The sequence below is a fragment of the Apis cerana genome, linkage group LG6 (assembly GCF_029169275.1).
Source record: "Apis cerana isolate GH-2021 linkage group LG6, AcerK_1.0, whole genome shotgun sequence".
NCBI classification, from domain to species: Eukaryota; Metazoa; Arthropoda; class Insecta; order Hymenoptera; family Apidae; genus Apis; species Apis cerana.
Genome location: NC_083857.1, coordinates 9,937,815 through 9,959,667, shown reverse-complemented (window position 1 = coordinate 9,959,667; position 21,853 = coordinate 9,937,815). Strand labels below are relative to the sequence as shown.

At 31.6% G+C, this 21,853-nt stretch overlaps 1 protein-coding gene and 1 long non-coding RNA gene across 4 annotated transcripts in view; one reads left to right on the top strand and one right to left on the bottom strand.

The window, feature by feature from the left end:
• LOC114576978 (uncharacterized) overlaps positions 1-6,703 on the top strand; it is a 116,487-nt gene extending 109,784 nt beyond the window's left edge. Inside the window, exon 3 of the long non-coding RNA XR_009830185.1 lies at positions 6,436-6,703. This is a non-coding gene — a long non-coding RNA (uncharacterized LOC114576978). The remainder of the gene's footprint in view (positions 1-6,435) is intronic.
• The window catches only part of LOC107993727 (neurobeachin), a 429,179-nt gene that overhangs the window by 242,005 nt on the left and 165,321 nt on the right, over positions 1-21,853 (bottom strand). The gene's annotated exons all lie outside the window — the stretch shown is intronic.

Here is a 21,853-nt window from a genome sequence, read left to right as displayed (position 1 = left end):
ACAATATTTAAAATAATCTCATAAATACTGATTTCACTAATACATCTTTGAGCTTTAGTTCAAGGAGGAGGGGTTTTTAGTGGGTAGTCACTCTAAACTTTGACAGTCCCACATAATCCATCGGTACGGGCCGATGGGTATGCATAAAGCATTTTCCCCTTCTCACGGAAAAAAAAAAAAAAAGAATCATAATCTGTTACTTTAGATAGAAATCTACTTCAAAAGTACCTCTCTTTCTAGATATTTAAAGAAATTCTGACTTCTCGATCCAACTACGATTTTTACGTATTATATATTTCATTGTATATTTCATATTATCTGAAACAATAAGAAGAAACAATCCAATAAACAGAACGCTAATTTCCAACAGATCGTGATAGCCAGTCGATTAAGATTCAAGATTTACATTGGCGCACGAACAGTTTCCATCGTGTTTTACACGAGTTTAATTGCACCTTAATGAACTAGCAAGTCACCGAGAAAACTTCTCTTCTCCAACTTTCTCCATCTCTCTCCCTCTCTTTCTTCATGCGCCTGTATCAGCGAGTCGTTTCGAAGATTAAGACGACCTTTGCCCTCGAACGCAGGGCAAACACCGTGAAACACGACAGAAGGAGCTGTGCGTCACACGGTCAACATTACTCACAGAGATCTAATTTCGTGAGTGGTTCTGGTCGGTATAATTGAGAACAAGCCGGAGCAAGAGCGATCGTACTTTGACCGTACTTCATCGAGTTTTCCTTTTCAATTATCCTAATGGCCTACGGATTTTTCTCCCCCGGAACTGCGTCGACTATGTGAAACAATTCAGAGACATTGGGACGGATCCGTGAATTAATTCTGTATTGTGTCGATCGATGAATCGGTTGGTCGAGGGAAATCGATGGAAACGTTGGAAGAGATTGACACGTCTGGTGTCCGTGATTGATTTATGAATAAAGTGGAATTTTATTTTTGTGCGGAAAGCGAAGCAAAGTATAGTTTAGTGCGTTTGATATGAATTTAATTGAGATAAAATATGAATTTATTGAGATCGTTTTTTGATGAAACTTTGAAATATTAGTAGTTTAAAAAAGAAATTATTTGATATATATATATATATATATTTTATGAGGATCCTACATTTAAAAGATCGTCAAAGTTACAAAAAAATATGTCTTGTGAATTAACAAAGTGCTCCATTTGATTAAAAAAGCAATTTTTTAATATCAACAACAAGTATATAAATATTTTTATCTTTAATTTCTTTTTATAACATTCTTAAAATTTCTCTTTTTATAAATTTAATTTATTCGCGAGAAAAAAGTTTTAAAAAATTTATATATTAAATTTCTTATAGTAGATAATTTATAATAGATAAAATTTTTACTAATAAAAAAAAAATACAAATAATCTTCAAAAAAAAATATATAACAATGAAATATATAAATCTTATAATTATGAATAAAAGCACTTGATACTGGATTAAAAATAGAAAGAAAAATACGTAGATTAAATTACCCTACTATTTTAGGCTTTTTTGTGTACAAAATGTAGGACACGAGGGAAAAAGCACTTTGCCGGACTTAGTTAGGTTAGGTCCCACTCCATTAAAATCCAAGGTATCATATATTTTCCCTTTAACAACGAAATTCAAACGATGTTTCACATTTTGCATATTTTTCTCGAAGCAAAAAATCCTCGAACTTTGCAATATCTTTCACGATTTTAAATCAAATCTTCTAAAGAAAGATAAAAAATACATGACAACTCGCCGTTTCAAATTCCGTTAATCGACAATTAATTTCCATTTTTCCATTCTATTCTATCTTTCGTTATTCCATTATTCTACTTGAGATACAACGAATACTTGAGGATATCTAGAAAGAATTTCCAGCAATCTTATACATTATTTGAAAGAAAATCCGCTTTGTTCATGATAAAAAATTGTCACGTATCTTATTAGCAGAATTCCATTTGTATTCTGTCACATTTCTCGCATTCGCTTTTTCTTTCATCCGTACTATTTTGCTCATACATTATTGCATCTTTGTTCATCAGTATTAAACCGTTTACTTTGATTCTCGCTGATGTTACAAGTGGAAATGTTATTAGAAAATTAAAAATAAAATAATTTCATCGATAACGAAGAAAAATGATAGAAAAAAATAGATAAATGGACAGATAAAAAATTTTACCGTTGTATTTCATTACTAATAAAATAAGCAATTATTTGGTTTAGAATAAAATTCTCAAAATAAATATTTATTTTTATCTCTCTTCCCGAGTCACGCAGCTATAACATCACGCAAAACAACATTCTATACGCACGATATCCAACATTGAGACATTGTAGCGATGCACATGCATAAGGATTCCGTCTTGGGCTCGAATTACAATAAGCTCGAGATAATTACAGGTACTGGAAGCAGAGGTTTCTGGTAAGCTGATAATTGGTGTCTGTTCGACTAAGATAAGGTCACCGTCTCATCGACACATTCCTAAAGCCTACCAACTTCCATTTAATCGCTTCGTATTTCCGCCAATGCGACTATTAAACGACCTTTGTTCCAAAAAATTTTATATGATATTCGATCATCCTTTCTCTCTCTCTTTTTTTGTTTCGATTTTCAAATTTGTTTTCAAAATTTGTGCGAAACACGCGTGAAAAAAAATTTTGTTCGAAAAAATACAGTTTGAAAGTCTATCATTCCCATTTAATCGTTTCGTATCTCTCTTTTTCAAAATTTTTTTCAAAACACACGCGAAAAAAAGTTTTATTTAAAAAATTAATCTTTCAGAATTTGGTAAATTTCAGTTAATCTCTTTCATTGATACTTGTAATCGTTAGTCTTTGGTTCAATGATATTGCAACAGTTCATTTTCCTCCCTTTCATTCTTTTATTATTTTTTCTCGAAATTTATACGTGAAAAAAATTTTATTTGAAAAATACGCGTTGATCTTTCGATGATATTTCCAGCGGATTTTTTTTTTCCTCTCTAGTTTGCACCTGTCGTTCACTTGTCGATTTTACAAGATCGTTAAGGGAGGAAAAAAAAAAAAAAGAAAAATAAATCAATCTCGCGACTGTTCCATATATATATACGTATAGGATCGAAACGGAACCGAAGTTGAAATCGAATTCGCGGCCCAGCGAGAGAAACATGACGCGTATCAATCGACTCGTATTGAAAAGTGTATTTTAACAGGGAAGAACGATAACTGTTAAATAACACGGTCAGGGGATTAGCGATTAATCGAGTGAAAAAATCTTCTGTGACGACGACGAGCAACCGAGTCTACTTTGTAAGGATAGGCCAATATGTCATGACATGGCTTTGAAACAAAGCTGACCTGGTTAGTGATAAAGAAATAGAAATATCGTTCGGGATGAGAAAATCTATTTTGTATTGGTTTTTAAAGGACCAAGTTGAAAGGATAAGATTTGTTCCTTTGAAAAAAATGATTAGATTTTTTTGTATATTTTAATTCTTTAAAATTTGTAAAATTTATAAGAAAATTTTAAGAAAAATTATAAAAAATTTAATCTGCTATGAAAGATATAATATATATTTAACGAACTTGAGAGTTTTCGTGAAGAGTTGCGAAATAATTACATAAATTCTTTGAATACATTTTCGTTTCTATATGTTCATCAGCGATAAAATTATCTTTCCCTTGTTTATTCACAAAAATATTTTTAAAAAAGAAAAATTAAATTTTGAAATACATAATTCTATACTAATAATTTATCCCCCAACATTGAATTTTATTAGTAATTTTATTCTATCAATCTGTCAAAAAAATCTTTTTAATTTTAAAATCCAATTTAATTTAAGAAACAATTTAATATAATCAGTGTCACGAATGTGACGTTTATTATTGAAAACATGAAAAGTCTCTTAAGAAAAATGAGTTTGATGCATATTTACATATCTATTGAAGACAAATATTTCCCACAAAAATTATTTGCAATTTTTTGTCACATCTTCTATTAAACTTTAAATGTAATTTTCTAGTTTAGTTGCTAATAAGCAAAAAAGGAAAAAGGAAAATAGGAGAAATTTCGATAATTACAAAGGTTAGTAAAAGAGTTTCGAATCGAATTTAACAAACTCATTCTCTTGTTTAACCGGCAGCAGCCACTACACCAAGAGAATTGCGAGGGCAAGTGGCAAAGATTTGCAATGGTCTCGAGCGTGCTACAAAGAGAACCGATCCGATCGAGCATGCCCTTCACTTCCTAGGTGCATAGTAATTTCGCAATCGACGTTAATTAATTTGGATCAAAAAGTCGACCATCCTCGTGCTCGATCATCTGCTTCTTTTCATTGTATTTGAAACAGAGATCGATTTGATTCGCAAACTGTATCATTTATTACGTTTCGTAATCTATATTCATAATCGATCATGTAAATTCTTTATACTAGGTATCACACATTCTAAAATCTATAACATATATATTTTATATTACATTTGTGAGCTCAATTCCAAAATTAAAAGGATTCTAAAGATTATCCAAAAAAGGCAAGAGAAATATTATTGTTTCTTACGTTTTATGATATTTACGAAATAAATAGCTTACAACACTTACCTGTGTATCATTCTAAATAAATCTACATATTTTCATCTCTGGAAATCTAAAGGATTCTAAATGATTAGCCAAAGGCAAAGCGAATTTACAAGAAAAATACTACTTTCTACAATTTCTTTACGCTATAAAAATAAATAGTTAAATCATACTTACCTGTGTATTCTAAATCGTAATCATTTAAATCACATATCAATCATTTAACACTTATTTCAATATCTACGCATCCTTCTTTATCTCTAAACGTTTATTAAAAATCCTAAGACAAAGGTCAAATTGATTATCATCTAAGCAAGGCGAATTTCGAAAAGAAAAACAAATCGATTTAATTAAAATTAGTTAATTCCAGCTAATTGTCGAGTTGGCGATTGAAACTGGCGATTGAAGCTGGCGAATTCATCGAAAGCCATCGGAATCGGGTCAGTTTCGCCGACTAAAACAGTCTCGTCGATAACTGTACCCAAGGTTGGTGGCAGCCGAGGTGGGATATTTAACGCATACTAACTCATCTAAGCACACGATCGTGCATCGCGCACACACACACACACACACACACACAGACGCGCACGCACGCACATATACCATGCACAAACACGCGCAAAATTCCAGCATCGCTATTACCACTGTACGTCGTCCTGTTCCGCTATTGATATATTTCGACATTTACGACTCGAAGTAACTTTCCCTAATATATGGCTAGACTTGGATTGTAAATTTCCTCACTTCCGAATATGTACCCGTTCCAACCATTCTCTGTGACCCTCCTCCTCGCCCTTGTATTTACTCCGGAGGCTCTAAACTGCCAGTTCAGAGGAGGGGATCGGGAGGAAGAGGAGGAGAAAGAGGAGGGGGGGATCGTTCCAACTATCATCCACCCTCCGTATTTCGCCCCAAATTTCCCACCGCCGAATATTTTCGAACCATGGTTCCCCTGGCCATGATTCCCCCGGGTTGGATAATGTTGGAGCCGCCGAAGGAATTTTACAGGTCGCGTGGGAAACGATCGAAGGAACAGGGTTCACGGGGTGAAGGATTTAAGGAACCAGAGACCATTGAGGAGTAAATGCTATTTTCAAGTAAATGGTGGCTCGATTTTCATTCGTTTCGCTTTCTTGGGTCAATGTACGATCTTGCGTGTAACGCGACGATAGCGTGATTGTTTGCGTTGTATGAGATAGCTCACTACGTATGATAAAAATAAAATTATTTAATATATTGAAGAAGATAAGATAAGATTGAACACGTGCGATCACAATAATAATTAAACAGGAAGAAATTTTGATACAGGGTTTTTTTGAAAATATTTGGAAATGAAAATATCAATAAGCTGGGAGAATGGACAGTGAATTTCTGATATCTGATTTCTAATTTTTTAATTTTTATTTTTTTGTTATAGGTCCAGCAAAAAAATCACAAAAATATTGTGAATAAATTCTTAAACTTGTAATTTCATCAATGTAAAATTATGACTGAAAGGACAAAAAAAATTGATAAAATAAGAATAAAACAAAATAAATGAAACTCTATCTAAACTGATATTTCACGAATACATTTTGAGATTATCTTGTAGCTTCACATTAAGAAAAGAAATAGAATTGAATATCCATCCAAAATTGATTACACTGCATTGTTTTAAGAATCACAAATCACTAATTGATGAAATCGTAGACGTTTCTTTTCGTGTCCAATTTTACCTATCTTTGTTCTACATATTATCTCTACTTATTATCTACTTTTCCTATTATACTTGTATCACTATTATATGAAAAAGAGAAGAAAAGAAATAAATAATTTGCTTCTAAATTCTATATTTTAATTGATGAATTTTAATTTATATTGATTTTAATTAATCAATTTTTTTCAGGTTCCAGAAGAAGATTCCAGATTAAATAATTTTATTTGGAACGTAATTTTGGAAGAAATAGATTTTTAAAAAAAAAATCAAATTAAACTCACGATAAAGAAAATGTAAATACTTTTGCTTACGATATTAAATGAGTTTACATTATTAATGTTTAATTTTTAATCTTCATTACAAAAGATATTCCAAATATATATAGATAGAGAAATACTTAACCCTTTCTACGATATTTGTAACATTTGTATAATAAAATTTGTATTTATATTTCATATATTATAATAAAGATTATATACTTTTATATTATTATTTTATATAATATTTCATGTAATGTAATAAAAAAAATAAACAAATAGCATAAAATAGAATAGAATTATTCAATTATTCATTTAATTAAAAAAGTGCAGACTAAAATTTTGGAAAGGCAATTTTCAAATTCGAGAGACACTTCTCTCTTTACACATGAGCGATTTTCTATCACAAAAGAGATCAAAACTAGCAGGATTACGAGATCTAAAGAAGATTATCGCAACGTGGACCCTTTTTGATCCTAATTATAGAATAAAACTCATTAGGGAAATTATTCGAAAGGCGACTGCACTGAAAACGAACGTAAAAACGTTCAGCAAAGTACTTCTGTCGAAGTTGGCCGACAATTGTTATAATTTTAAAGATGTTCCACGCCGGGAAGAAAGCTGTCTCGTTGGTAATTTATGATGAAAGCTTCTCTAAGTAATTAAGATAGGGCGGCAAAAGGAGAATGAAAGAAGGCAAACCGTGTACTTTTTCGAACGAGTCCAGCGTTCGAGATAATAATTGCACAGGACTTTTCATCCTTTGAAACGAGACAATAACAAGAATAATAACGATGAAAACGTTTTGTTTTCCTTTATCCTGTTTCTCTTTTGTATTTTGGATAAATGTTTATCTCTCTCTTTCTCTCACTTTTTTTTCGATTAATTGTAAATGTGAACGATATTTAGTATTCAGAAATTTTGTGAAAGAAATATGGATCATAGTTTCCGATATATAATCACAGATTCATAGAAAATATGAAAATTTTTGCATATATAAATAAAAATATTAAATAAACTGCAAAAGATTCGAAGAAATATTAGAGATATACTGTTGAATATTGCTCGATAAAATTTATTTAAATTCTTTTACTGATGAAAAATATAAAAAAAAGAAAAAAGATAATTGAAAAAGAAAAAATCGGTTTTAAGAGATCTTTTTTCTCAAAATGATAGGAATAAGATTTATATAATTACGCCATTGATTTGCAACTGATTTTGTAATTTTGTAATTTTCAATGTATTTCAATTATGATGAAGAGTAAAAAAAAAAAAAAAGGGGATTTTCTAGCCTGGAATTAAATATCTAGAATTTAAAGTTCAAAAAATCTGAAATCTCAAGTTTGGAATTCCATATGATAGAATTTGAAATCCCACGAAGTCAAGATGAACTTTGTGATCGAGTTCGACGCGCAACAATCTTGGAATGATACAAATGAAATTCTATAACCTTCGTAAAGTTAAAGTTAAAGTTCTTCTATGAAAAAGACAGATTCAGCAAAGTTCAATTGTAAATAGTTTCCACTTTATTAAATTACTTCGTCCATTTCTTTTTTTTCTCTTCCGTATATCATATTTTATATTTCATTCTTATCATTATTATCTCAAGTACTTTCATCATCAAAATCATAACATTTATGTTTGAGGTTACATAATAATATCGTTTATACGTGTAATACAATCACAACCCGTGCATAATCCGTCACGTTACTCCTCATCTCCCTCCTACCAAACTTTCGAACGACATCACCTGCAATAGCATAGCGGTTTTGGATCCGGAATAATATAAAACAATAACAATCGAAAGCGTTTCATACGCGGCCTGCGTTTATGCAGCAAAATGTTCCTTATCCTCCCTCTGCAATCTAGATTCATCGAGCCCGGTATAAACGAATCTGGAAACAATTCGCGTAAGCATTGTGCAAACACGCGCTCAATTACGTCGTGTTTCCCTTTAACCGAAGTAAAATAAAACAGCAACATTACCCGTGTATCGGATCTCTATGTATAATAAATAAACAACATAATTGATGTTGAGCAAAAAAAAAAAAAAAAAAAAGAAAAAAAGAAAAAAAGATGAAAAGCGAGGGAAAAACCGTTACCATGCGTGAAAACAGGGCGACCGGGGGTGCAAACTCAATTACTGGCACCGAAATTAAATTTCACCGGTGCTTTGTAAGGTTTGCGCGGGAAAAAAGGAAGGAAGAGGAGGAAGGGAGGAAAGCCCTTCCGTGTTGAATTTCGTTTGCTTCTTTCAGCGCCATGGCGAACGACGAAATTACTTTAAAAAAATTGTGAAATTCGTATGATCTTTTCGAGACGACACTGGGGGAGAAAGAGAAAGAGAGAATAATATATATATGTATATTACATGTCGATATTCTTTTATGGAAATGTTCTTTTATGTCGAAACATTTGCCTAATTTAATAGAGAGAATTGAATAAGATTCTCTTATTTATATTCAGCAACAATTTATAATACAATTTATTCAAATCAATTGCATTCGTCTTCCAATTCCTCTTTCATTTTTCAGAATTCTTCTTTCGTCTCACTTCACATTTTCAAGGATAATTTTTCAAAAAGATTCAAGAACTTCGACACTTCCTTCCTTCCTTTCTTCGTTTCAAAAAAAGTTCAATCTCTTAATCTTCGAGAAGATTCCCAATCCCCGCGATCTCAGACAATAAAACTCGCGGAAAAAGGTTCGCGGCAGACTCATCGCTCACCGTAGGAAATCGTGTAGAAGCCCTCGCTAATGAAATAAAATGGAAGAAAAAGCAGGAGAGAACGAGGCGTGTCTTTATTTAAACCTCCTTAGCTAAGTGATAAGATGAATTACGGGGTGAACTGGCGCCGACGTCGGCCTCGGCTCTCGTTCATCTGGAACAATCTCTGGCCGCGCTTGGATTCTTGTTTATCGTCTCGAGCTCGTCGAGGAGGAGCACAACAGGAGATGTACCGTTTCTTCTTCGTGTCGGCCATTGCCACTCGACGTTAATCCACCCACGTCCACGAAAAATATGAAATATCCTGGCTTTTCAATTCGACACTGTCGCTCATGATACGAGACACGTTATAACATCCATGTCGCTTCTCTGTCCAATAATTCTTCACAACTTGGCTCGTTCGTACACATTTATTTGGTCACACTCGTCGACTACTACGTGGCCCATTCGAAAGAGAGTTTCGCTTCTCGAATGATAGGTACGTTTCAAAGATACGATTCTGTTTATTTCGTTTAAGAACATTAATAATAATGAAATGTACATTGGAAGAAAAATTGTGGATATTTTAAATAACCTCGTGGAAAAAAAAGTTGGTCAACAATCAATCTGAATATCATTTTCAAGAGTTTTAGTTTTTCTAGTTCTTCTAGTTTTACAGTCGAGTGACAGTTGATTTATCTCGAAGATATTTTTATATCAGGGAAAGTAAGAGATAAAAAAGTAAAGATATTTTTCTTCCTTTGGGAACTTCGAAAAATTTATTTCAAATTGATTGAATTCTTTCAGTAGATTTGAAAATTTGAGTTTCCTCCTTACAATGATTATTTAAAAACTTGAAGATTGTTAAATTTTCGAATATTTTTCTATATTCAAAGTTGTACAACTTTTCAAAGCTTTAAAAGATCAAGATTTCTTTTGGAAGCGAATTAAAAACTGTTATTCTGAATATTAATTAAACAGAAATTAATTTATTAGCTTATTCCAATAATAAACTTGCGTCGATTAATAATAATAAAAAAAATTGTTTAAGATAAAAAATTGTCCAAATAAGCATCATATCGATATACTCTATCTGATATCTTTGAAATTCAGCAAATTGGTTGCATTGGACATTCTGTCACATTCGATAACGTCGCTTGAATCTCGAATGCGAGGCAGGTAAAAATTGTCTTTATCATCCGTTGCCACCATTTCTTTCCCTTACTCCATTTCTATTTTGTTTCCGTTACATTTTACATTTTTGTACGTACGTGTCTTGTATATTCTTGTGCTCGTACGTGTCCATATGTCATACCGTTGTGCACAAGATTTCTTTTATTCCTTCTTTCATTCTTCTCGCAACAAATAACGTTGATCCAATTTATGAAAAAAAATCACATTTGTATACGATGAGATTCTTTTGGTAAGAAGATTCTTATAGAAACTGATTTTTATATAACTTTTTATATAAAATTTAAATACAGATTTTTCAAGACAATTTAAAATTAGCATAATTCAACAATATGTTTACATTTTTCATTAAATTTCATAATATTTTATATTTGATTTTTTTAAAGATCATTTCAATATCATTACGCATACCTAAATACAAAAAAAAATTCATTTACATTACAATAATCTTAAAAATATATTTTAATACGAATCTTATATAAAATATCATTCAAACCATCTTGAAAAAATAATTTCTAATAAATTAATGATTTTATCCCAAGTGATCCTATCTAACATCTCATTCATCTCACAACTAAATTTCAAAGGAAACAAGAATAAAATACCATCGAGTTACTATTATTTGTAAAACTCTTCTACAAAAAAAATCATTTTACCTAAAGTATTAAACAAAGGATATAATGTCGAAAAGATACGCAGAGCAAAGAACTCTGAAATTTTTCATTTCTGAAATAGAAACGAAGACAAGGAAGGAGGTGCAAATTCGTTTCTCGGTTCGATTTTCGTCCCTTAAGAAAAGCTGATTTGATTCCCTCCTCCCTTTCTCTCCTTACATTTATCTCCGCTTTTCTTTTTCAAGCTCCCGGGTAACTTTTGAATTTTGAACACGCGAGAAATCTCATTCTTCACGTGTGCGAGGCTAAGAACTCGATGGTCATCACTCGGCAAGTTGGAAAATTTATTACGCGTTTCCTTCCGTTAACACATACAACATCCGTCAGAATGTTTCTCGTTTCCAAGTGTAAAGTATAAAGCAGTTTCGCGAAACGTATGCAATCTACTTGGTAAAGTAGATTTTTAGACCAGTGGAGCGTGGAATGCGGTTTTTATGGCATCTACCGGCTTCCGAGAAGATTTCATTCTGAATTTTATAAAGTATAGGATGAATTTTGCAAAGTGATTCGAGGTTAAAATATTTGCCAAGAAATGTTTGCCCATTCTTCCCCGTAGTTGGTTAATTAAGTTCGAACATGGATTATTCTTTGCGTTGGTTAATAATTCACGATTTAATTATATTGAATTATATTTGACATTGAAGAAACGAAATTCGTAGATCGATCAGCGTGATTGGTAATTATGAATATTTATACGTGAAAATATTTCTGGTACTTACCTTTACTCTCTGTTTTTAAATTAATCTTCATAATATTGAATACCGAGTGTTCTTTTTGTTACAATTATTATTAAATGTTACTAAATAATTCAACTTAATAATTCTGCAACAAAAATATAATTAAATAAATATATTACATAAGGCGTATAAAAATGTCATTGACAATTATTATTACTGAAAAATTATCTTTTTTTATCTTTCATTATATTAAAAAAAAACTTATTTTAATTTCATCTGCATATTTAAATAATATTTATATAAATCAATAATAAAAAATACAATTCGATTAAAACATTCGAAAAACTTTTACTTTAAAAAAGAAAGATATTAAAAAGAAAATATTTCGAATGAATCCAGGATAAAGAAAAAATTAAAAAAAAAATAATTGATCCATGATCCATCGAGAATCTACGATAAAAATTCCACGTAATGGATTTCAAGAAAGTTCTCGCCGAGGGAACGTTCGCGAGATAACTGCTTAATATTAACTCTGCGATGAATTTCACGATTCGCTCTACTTTTATTTCGAAAGAGACGCGAAATGGATCCTTTCACGGAAAACCGTGAGTACAATGCGGCTTTCCTCTGCAAAGGTCGGTAACTTCGCTTTAATTGTCGTCTATCTAATCGCGCAGCGAACAAGACAATACGCCGATAAGAATGTGGAAAGAGCGATAAAAAAAAGAAGAGCAAGAAAAAGGGATCGATTTGAGCGATCGTGGCACGCGGAATATTCGTGGAAAAATTCGACGACGCCTCAGGTCAAGCGGAAGAAATGTATCGAAGCGCGCAGAAGAAGCTCGAAAGCGTTTTCGATAACATATACTCACGCATGCAGGCGAAATTTATTCTTAGATATCATAGATCTCTGGATATTACAGATGTACATACCTGAAACAAAGGAAAGGAAGTATTAGGTGAAAATTGTATCAGATTGTAGTATGAATGTGAAGTATGAATGTGAAATATCGTTTTTTTGAAAAAATATGGTTATTATTCAATTATTATTACGAGGATTTTATTATTAAGATAAGGAATTTGGAAAATAATAATTATTTTTCTAATATTTCATTATGCTGTAAATAAATTCCTAGGAAATTTGATGTTGCATAAAAATTCACAATTTATTAATCTCTAATTACTCTTACGAGTAATGAGATATTTTAAAATTAAATTAACAATTTTAAAATTTCCATAATACAATTTTAAATTTGAGAATTCTGAGTTTTGCATAACACGAGCGTAGAGACGTGAACGTAAATAATAGTGAACACGATACCCAAGGAAAGTTCGAATATCAAATTCGAAAAACAATTTGAAAAATTTGTTGTGAAAAAATGTTTTTTATATCCAATATATCATTCATTCTTTCCCTTAATATCTATGTCATTTAAAATACATTTATCATACAATTTTTTGTAATAAATTCAAACTATCTCTAATTATACTCTAAAAATATATTAAATCAAGAAATCATTTTAATACCACTATATTTTTACCTAAAAATTTGTATTGATGATGAACTCAAAACAATTATTTCACACAAAATCATTTATAAAACTTGCTATTCAAAATATCGAATCGTTGCATAACAATCGTATTATAAATTTCTTCGATTCTTTCAGAAGAGAAAATCTAGGGACTACAATCCTTCGAATCTATATCGCATTCTAAATGCTCGAATTCAACCATTATTAAATTTTTTCCAGCTTCTCGAGAGAGAAAGATACAAAAAAAGGTAGAAATTTTCGACACGATAGGCACAGAAAGGAAGATACTATGGAAAATACAGATGCGCGTTACCACCTGTTATGAGATCTCAAGCGATTCAACGATTTATAACGCCACGAAATCCTATAAAACTGGGATATCAGATGCTCCTTTCCAAATGGTTTGCATTACCTTTCTCGCGTAGTCGTATGAACGACCATCGACATTTTGCAGACACATGCGTCCAACTTTGTTACAAAGACTGTTAGAAAGCCTCAAAGAGGTAGCTATTTGCTATCTTTATCGCCATTACAAAATAGAGCGAGAACTGAAATTAATAATTATATAAGAGCTTCTCAAACGTTTATAAACGTTAATAATGTCAACTCGAGTTAAATTATGTATCAGAATATAATAACAAAGTGCAAACTTTATATCTGTGCTATTAATTTTCTTTAGATAATCAATTTTATTAAAGTTTGTTGCAGAGTATGATTTATGAAATAAAAATTTATTTCCATGATATACAATTCTTTTTTTGATAAGAAATAATTTAATATTCAATATTTGAAACGTAAAATATAGAATATAATGTAAAAAGTGATAATTAATAATCTCCTAAAATATTGAACTTGAGGAACGCATGGTCTTAGTATGAATACTCGAGATTTAGTGATCCCTAGAATTTTGATGTCTAGTGGATTCCTCGATAGTCTCATTATGTCTAATATATTAAGTACTTCGTTACTAAATATAATATATCAGATTATTGTAATATTATACTTTTGCAAAGCAAAATATATTATATTTTCTAATTGAAACATTTCACTTACAAATTTTTATCAAGATAATTTCAAACTGCCCATGGAATTGAATATTGTCAGATTAACCAAGATCTAAATATATATTCCTCTTCAGGTGATGACAATTAGAGATTGGATTCCGATAAAGGATCTGTTAATAGAGACCTGTTAATAGAGAGATTATCTCAATAACGTGATCATTGAGAATCTATTAACCCGAATAGAACTCTAAATAGAATTATTTATAGTTAATTATTATTTGTTTTTTATATCGTAAAAATACTTACGATGTCTTCTCGTTGAATTTCCATATTTGAATATAAAATTTAATATTGAATAACAAATTAATTGTTAAATTATATAATGAATAAGAGACTATTGAAATACAATTGTTTTTCTTTAAAGAGAATAATTTTTCAAAAAGAGTGGAGTGGTACGAAAAATGAAAATTGTTAGAATTCCGGAAATTAAAAAAATTGTAGAAAAATAAAATTTGTTTAATTCTGACATGAGATTTGACAACTTTCTGTAGCAATTCCAGGTCTCTGGTCATTTGTACAATTCACGAAACTTGATTTTCTGTTCCTTTTGGTGCTCGACCGCGGTTTACACGCCTATAGTCGTAAATCCGAGCGAACAAAAGTCGCTCGAAAGTAAATTCAACGAGAGAAACAATCCCGTTGAAAGTTTCGAGAACTCCGGTATATAAAAACCGAACTATCGTTGTTCTTTTTCATCGACTGCACACTGGACATTTTGTTTTTCAATGAAGTATAAAACCAAATGTCAAAGACAAAATCGAAATAATAATATCGTATATCCATCTATTTATCTATAATTCCTTCACTTATTATCATTCGAACGTAGAAAAAATTTCCATTCTCTTCATTTTTCATTCAAAACAGATTCACACTCTCAAAATAATAATTTATCACTCCTAAAAATAATAATCTAAATAATCTAAAATTCCTTCTTCTTAAATAATATTCATTTTTCATAGACATTAAACATCTCGAAAGATTTTTTAAAATTCTTTACAGTTCGTCACATCGAATCGAAGCTAGAAAAAATAAAGAATTTAGAAAGCTTTTTCAGAGTTCTTTTTAGACTTCCCAAAGTTGATTAGAGTTCTTTAGAATTCATTGGATCCAATCTAGAGCATACCTAATCCAACCCAAGCGCATCGAAGTCGGAATACTCTTAAAAGAATTCTGAAGAATTCTTTCTAAAAGTTCATCAAGAGTTTAGAGTTCATTACATCCACAATCCGAGAGTACATTTAATCCAATCCACCCATCTCATTGAACGATGCAATTAGAGCAGAATCCACACACCGATCCATCGGATCACGACGACTGATCCTGATTACCAGAGATCCCTTGATCGATGCACGATCAACTTCGTCCGCGAAATAGAGCGTATCTGCCGATCGATGCACGACGATCATCTCGACCCACGCGAAACACGAAACCTGACAACGACAGACGACAGTTTCATCCTCAATTTTCGGGCGGGCAAGTTCGTAGGTGGCTCAAGGCAATAGGCACTTCCGGAATGGACAACTAAGTTTCACGAAGACGGTTAACTTTCATACCGACCGGTGATTGCATCGGTTCAACCTATTTCCATGGATTTCCTCGAGAATCCATCGGAGCGAATCCTTGGACAACCATGGGATAGCTGCGAATCGCGCACCGGCTGCGACGACACGATCCAAATACACGGTTCTCTGCCTTTGGAAGCCGTGTTCAGTCGAACTCGGGATCGGGTTGTTCGACCGGAGGATTCCGGAGGAAAAAATCCTTCCTCGGCTTTCCCCTTCACACAAGTTCCTTTTAACCCCTGTCCATTTCTTGCTACGAGAAGAAGTTGAGATCACGCTTCGAGAATCTTGAACTGATGAGCGAGAATATTAGAGAGATAGGGATAAGAGTAATTGAAAAATAGGATTAACGGAGATTTTGGACAGATTTTATTGAATTGTTTAGTTAGATACGAGAAAATCGTTTGATCTCGTTTCATGGATTATGTGTAAAATTAATGAGATGATAAAAAACATTTTAATTTCGATCGAAATTAATGATTATTATTTTTTTTTCTTGTGAAAATTTAAATATTACAACGATCTGAAGAATAATAAGAAGAACAAAATAATAGTAATGATAAAAAGATATTTATTTATAAAGAAAGTATTTATTAAAACGATATTCAGATACTTTACATAACACGATTTTTCTTATAAGAGGATCTTGTTGGATTGGGATTAAGGTCCTTTTGAAATTTCTTTTCCTTCGTACGAGAAAACTTTGCTGGTCCCCGAAGTGATGTAAACGTGTACGATATAGATGTAATATCGAGAACGGTGTGAGAATTGAAAAAAAGATCACTCCCAAGAGATGGAAAGGAAATATTTACGCGACAGGAACTCAGTTTTTTCCGAGAGAGTTCTAAAAATTTAATATATTTATCTCCATATCTACAAATTTCGTATAATTTTTATAAAGTATAAATTTAAAAAATTCTAATATTCTAAAATGAACGTAGAGTAATTTTTAAATAATTATACCATTAAAAAGAAAAATATAAACTTCTTTTTAAAAAATTTTTTTTATAAATATATTTATAATTGAATGAGAAATTTCATCTCATGCTAGTTGATAGAGAATAAAGAGTGGTGTGCAACATAGAGAAAAGGAAGTCTCATTCAAAACGAGCTTTGTCAAGAACAAAAACTGATATATGCATTCAAGATATCTGAATAGAGTGGACAACTTGGTCGAGTAGAATCCTTTGACATTTACCAGAAAGACTAACAATCGATGGATCGTTTCAAACCAATACACGTGAACCAATTTCTATCGGGGTTTCACGTTATCCGATGCTATATCGTAAAACTTTGTTAGAAACTGAATATGTGGTTTTATCTATAGACGATCATTGGTATCGTGAAAAGATTCTTTGCATCATTTTTACGAGTACTGAAAATACTTTATTTTTAACGTTTCTTTTTATTTTTCCCTTTTTTTTTCATAAAATCTCATTCATTATTCTTTATTTTTTATGTACGATAAAATGGCCACTTTTTTCCAACAATTTTTTTTAATAACTTTAATAACTGATCGATAATGATAAGATCGTCCACTTTCTACTTTAATATTTTTCGCTTCAGAAACGCTCTGCCCTTTCTCATTATTAAAATACTTAAATGCAAAAGAGGTGAAATATTTAGAAAAAAAGTGGCTTTCTATTTCGATACTTTTTTAAAATATTGAAGTGCCACTGAAAATTTATAAATTTTTTTCAACTGTGATTTTAAAATAAAATGTGTTAACAATATTTCTCAATATACTTTAAATATATAAATATTTATATCGTAACGATAAATCGATTATTTTACTTTTAATTTTTTTTTCTTCCAAATAAGAAAAGCTTCCTATAATAATTTAAAGAAACCAATACTCTCCTATTATAAAGAATCTATACAAATTTATAAAAATATTACTATAATAATAATTACAATATTATTATTCATGCAATCATAAAATGCAATCATGCCAGAAAATTTCAAAACAGCACTAGCGAAAGAAACCAACATTCATTCTTCCACAGAAAGACCCATACAATCCTCAAATCCACAGTTCAAAAAAAATATTTAATCATTCTTAATGCTATCCATCGTCAGAAAATCTAAACAACGACAGCAATAACGAAAGAAACAAAGCTTGCAATCTTTGAAGAAGCCACAACGACACGCGATCCATGATTATTTAACGACGACAAGAAAGATTTATCGTTGGATGATCCACCAAGATGTTGATTGGTGACAAATCAACGCGATACGTTGCATTCCTCGTTAATTCGCCGAGCGGAAAACGACCTGGAACATCCCCTTCGTGGGGGAAGAAGGGATTTATCGTCGCGTGCCGACGCCCTTTAAATTAGCGACATTATTTTACGTAGGCGAGGTGGTCCGAGGTCACCTCTGTGTCACCCTGCAACCTTGTGTCGGGGAGAGCCGAGATTGCATTAACGCCCCGCAATTTAGAGGAGCATAAAAAGAAGGGGGCAGGCCAGGTCGCACAACCCTTTTGTACAGCCTTTCCTCAAATGGCCTGTTCCTCACCGGCCGGAGTTTAACCGGTGGAAGGGAAGAACGGTTAATGAAACACGGTGACACAAATGTCATATTTTGCTGGCTAACGAGGCACGCATTCAGAGTTATAGAAATTACTCTTGCCTTTGGATTTTCTTTCGAGTGAATGAGATGGCGAGTGAAACGAAATGGAGTTAAACGGGAAGAATTCTTTCTTTCTTTTTTTTCTTTCTTTTTTTTTAATATGCATATATATTTATTTTGGCGTGGGAGAATCTTTCGGTTTTTCCGCTTTATTCTTCGAGCTTTTGATGCTTTCTCAAGCCGGTTTAAAGGGGGTGAAAAGCTTCGTGGGGCTGGGTCTTAAATAGACAGATGTCGTAAATCGTAAGACGTGGGATTTATGAGGTTTGAAGATGTATTTTTATCGTGGAATAGTGATGGTGGTTTAAAATGTGATTTTAAATTTTTGCTGGATGACACAATTCTTTTGTATCATAATTTTTTTTTATAAAATATCTTTTTAACATGTTAAGTAATTTGTAATAGACAAATTAATTAATTTAAAATAGAATAAGAGAACTTGAAGTAAGAGAGGATAAAAGATGGAATAATTTTGATACAAATTATCTTTTTAAATAAACTGAAGATAATTAAAATTGAAATTGACAGTTAATGATCAATTAAGGGCCGATAAAATTAGCAGAAAACCTCTAAATTAATATAAAACGAGTCGAATTATCGAAAACGAAATCATGGTGGATCACGAGCGTGATAAGATAGTACACGCGAAATGTCAAACGACGCGATACCATTGCGATATCAATGCCCGCCAGCGGTAAATTGAATCATCGTGTCCCGATTCCACCTATCGTCCATGTGCTCAAATCCGTTTACCAACAAATGTCGACAGGTATATCTCCCTCGTATCGCATGATTTAATATTCGTTGTTGAACTTTGAAATAAAACCTTAAAATGTTTCGAGAGAAACATCTAATTTTAACGTTTTCATTTATCCGATTTTCAAAACACATTATAAAAAGAAGTATAATTGAAAAATGAGAGTTTGAAATTCAAAGGTGAAAATGGTGAAACTTTAAAACTTTTCATTAAAATTAACAAGCACTTTTTTATTCGACTACCATCATTTTATTCAAGATGGAAATTGCAAATCATTCAAAAGGAATAAAAATTCACGGTAATTTCTACCGATGAAAAAAAATTATGAACAATCATTTATTTAAAGACACGAAATCACTTCTTTTTATCTTAAGCCTCTTCCTCAAATTATCCGAAAATTATATTAAGCAAAAAAAGACGTACGAAAACACGTAAGCAAATTAAACCAACGCAACGATAAATCGAAAAATAAAAGAAAGAGAATTAATGGAGGAATAAAACTGTACTCCCAGAGTTTAGATTATTCGAAGTTAACGTCATTGTACGATTTGAACAGGAATCCGATCAATGATCGACGTTTAATCCGTTTACAATTATATTTTAGCCGAAGTTTATCGAAAGAGAATTTCCGTTCGAATTTTGATCTCGCGATATACCATCGACAAATCCATTGATCCGCGATAAAATTACCTCCCGCAATAGATCGGCTTTGTTATTGAAAAAGAAATGCGACTCGATTTGATTCCATCGTAGAATTCACTTCAGCCGCCGAATTGATAATTGAACATCGATTAAAAAAATGCGAAACAAGAATTACACGAAACTTTTTCCTTTCATCTGGGAATTTCTAACAGTAGAACAGCGAACAAGATCTTGAAACGATCATGTGATATGCAGACTCATATATATATTATATATATCTTGATTAAATTATTAGCGAGATATAGATTGTAAATATAAAATTTTTAAATTTCAATTTTCTTTTCTTCCTTTCATTTTTTAATAAAAATAATAAAGATTGAATATGGAGAATTTTTTATACATTATCATCAAGCGTGTTTCTATAAAAAAAAATTTAATTCGTAGATTAGATTAGATCAGATAACTTGAGAAATGTATTGTTATAAATTTGTTTAAAATTTATTTACACATCATTTTAAAGATCATCAAGGATCGAATCGTCAAAAAGATAAATATATATCTTCTGTGACGAACTTTATCGAATAGTATTACTATGTAACTAATGGCCCTAAGCAGTAATGTAAATAAAGAAAGTAGAAGACGAGTTCGACGAGTTCTGGCTCACTTTTAGGTACCGCGCGGAAACACAAACGACTCTCGACTTTAGGAACGAAATTTCCAAGTTTTGGTGAATAAGATTTCGACCAAGACCCGCATACACATTGAAGAGTAAATGGAGCATAGGGAGAATGGATATGACTCGAAGAGTTCATGGCGACGAATTGTGTGAATTCCATATGGGAAATTACCTCGAGAATTGTGAACGTATGATAGAGTTTTTGAAATTTGAATTGGATTATTTTTTTAGATTTGAAGATCGATTTTTTAATTATAAATATATATATCAATAATCATAAATTAACATAAAATTATTGGGATAAAATGTGGAAAGATTTTATTAATAGGTTTAAATTATAGAATTTCTCTTCGAAATATAACTTGTTATATAGCATAAATCTTTTATTATCTCTATATTTCCGATATTTTGAAATTGGAAATATTGGAACAACTGATTAAAAAGAAGGAAAAAAAAGTTTAAACAAAAAAAAAACAAAACAAAAAGAAATACTTGTATAAAGAACAAACAATAATTCAATTTTCGTTTAAAAATATTCCTCTAACCGCGAGCTCGCAAAAATATCCCGCGATTAATCGATATTCTCGCAACGAAAATTAAATCTAATTTAAAAAAAGCACGCAATTTTTCAATAAACTTAAAAAAGTGGTTCACAAAAGTTCTCGATTCAATTTTCCAATGTTTAAATTTGAACACATATTATAAATAGATATATCCATAATTTTATCAATGAACATATTGTTTTCTTCTTTCCTTCCCTCCTCTCTACTTTTTTTTCAATTTTTTCAATCAAAGTAAAAAATACCAATGTCGGGTTAACGATTCCCCAATTCTTGGGGATTACATTAACTTTAATCCTTTCATCATGAACCGCGATCTCCCTTATTCCCAGTTTTTCTTCCCATCCTTTCCAACCCGTCTCCCCCTCAACTTCCGGTCCGCCACCCGTCACCGACACCGACTCATTTAAAACTCGGGGGACAGGTCTCTAATTAAAAAACTTTACGCCTTTTATTGGCGGGCTTTCCCGTCACATTGAAATATAATTGAAAATTACGCGGGCAGTGAGCTCTCCATGAACGACGTTCGATTCGTGCACACATTTCATTTTACTCAGCCGTGAATTATCGAATCTCACGGAAGAATGGAACGAATCAAGACAGATTTTGGCGATTAAATTTATTATATAATATGTATTAATTGGAAAATTCTGTCGCGTCTTTTTTTCTTTCAAA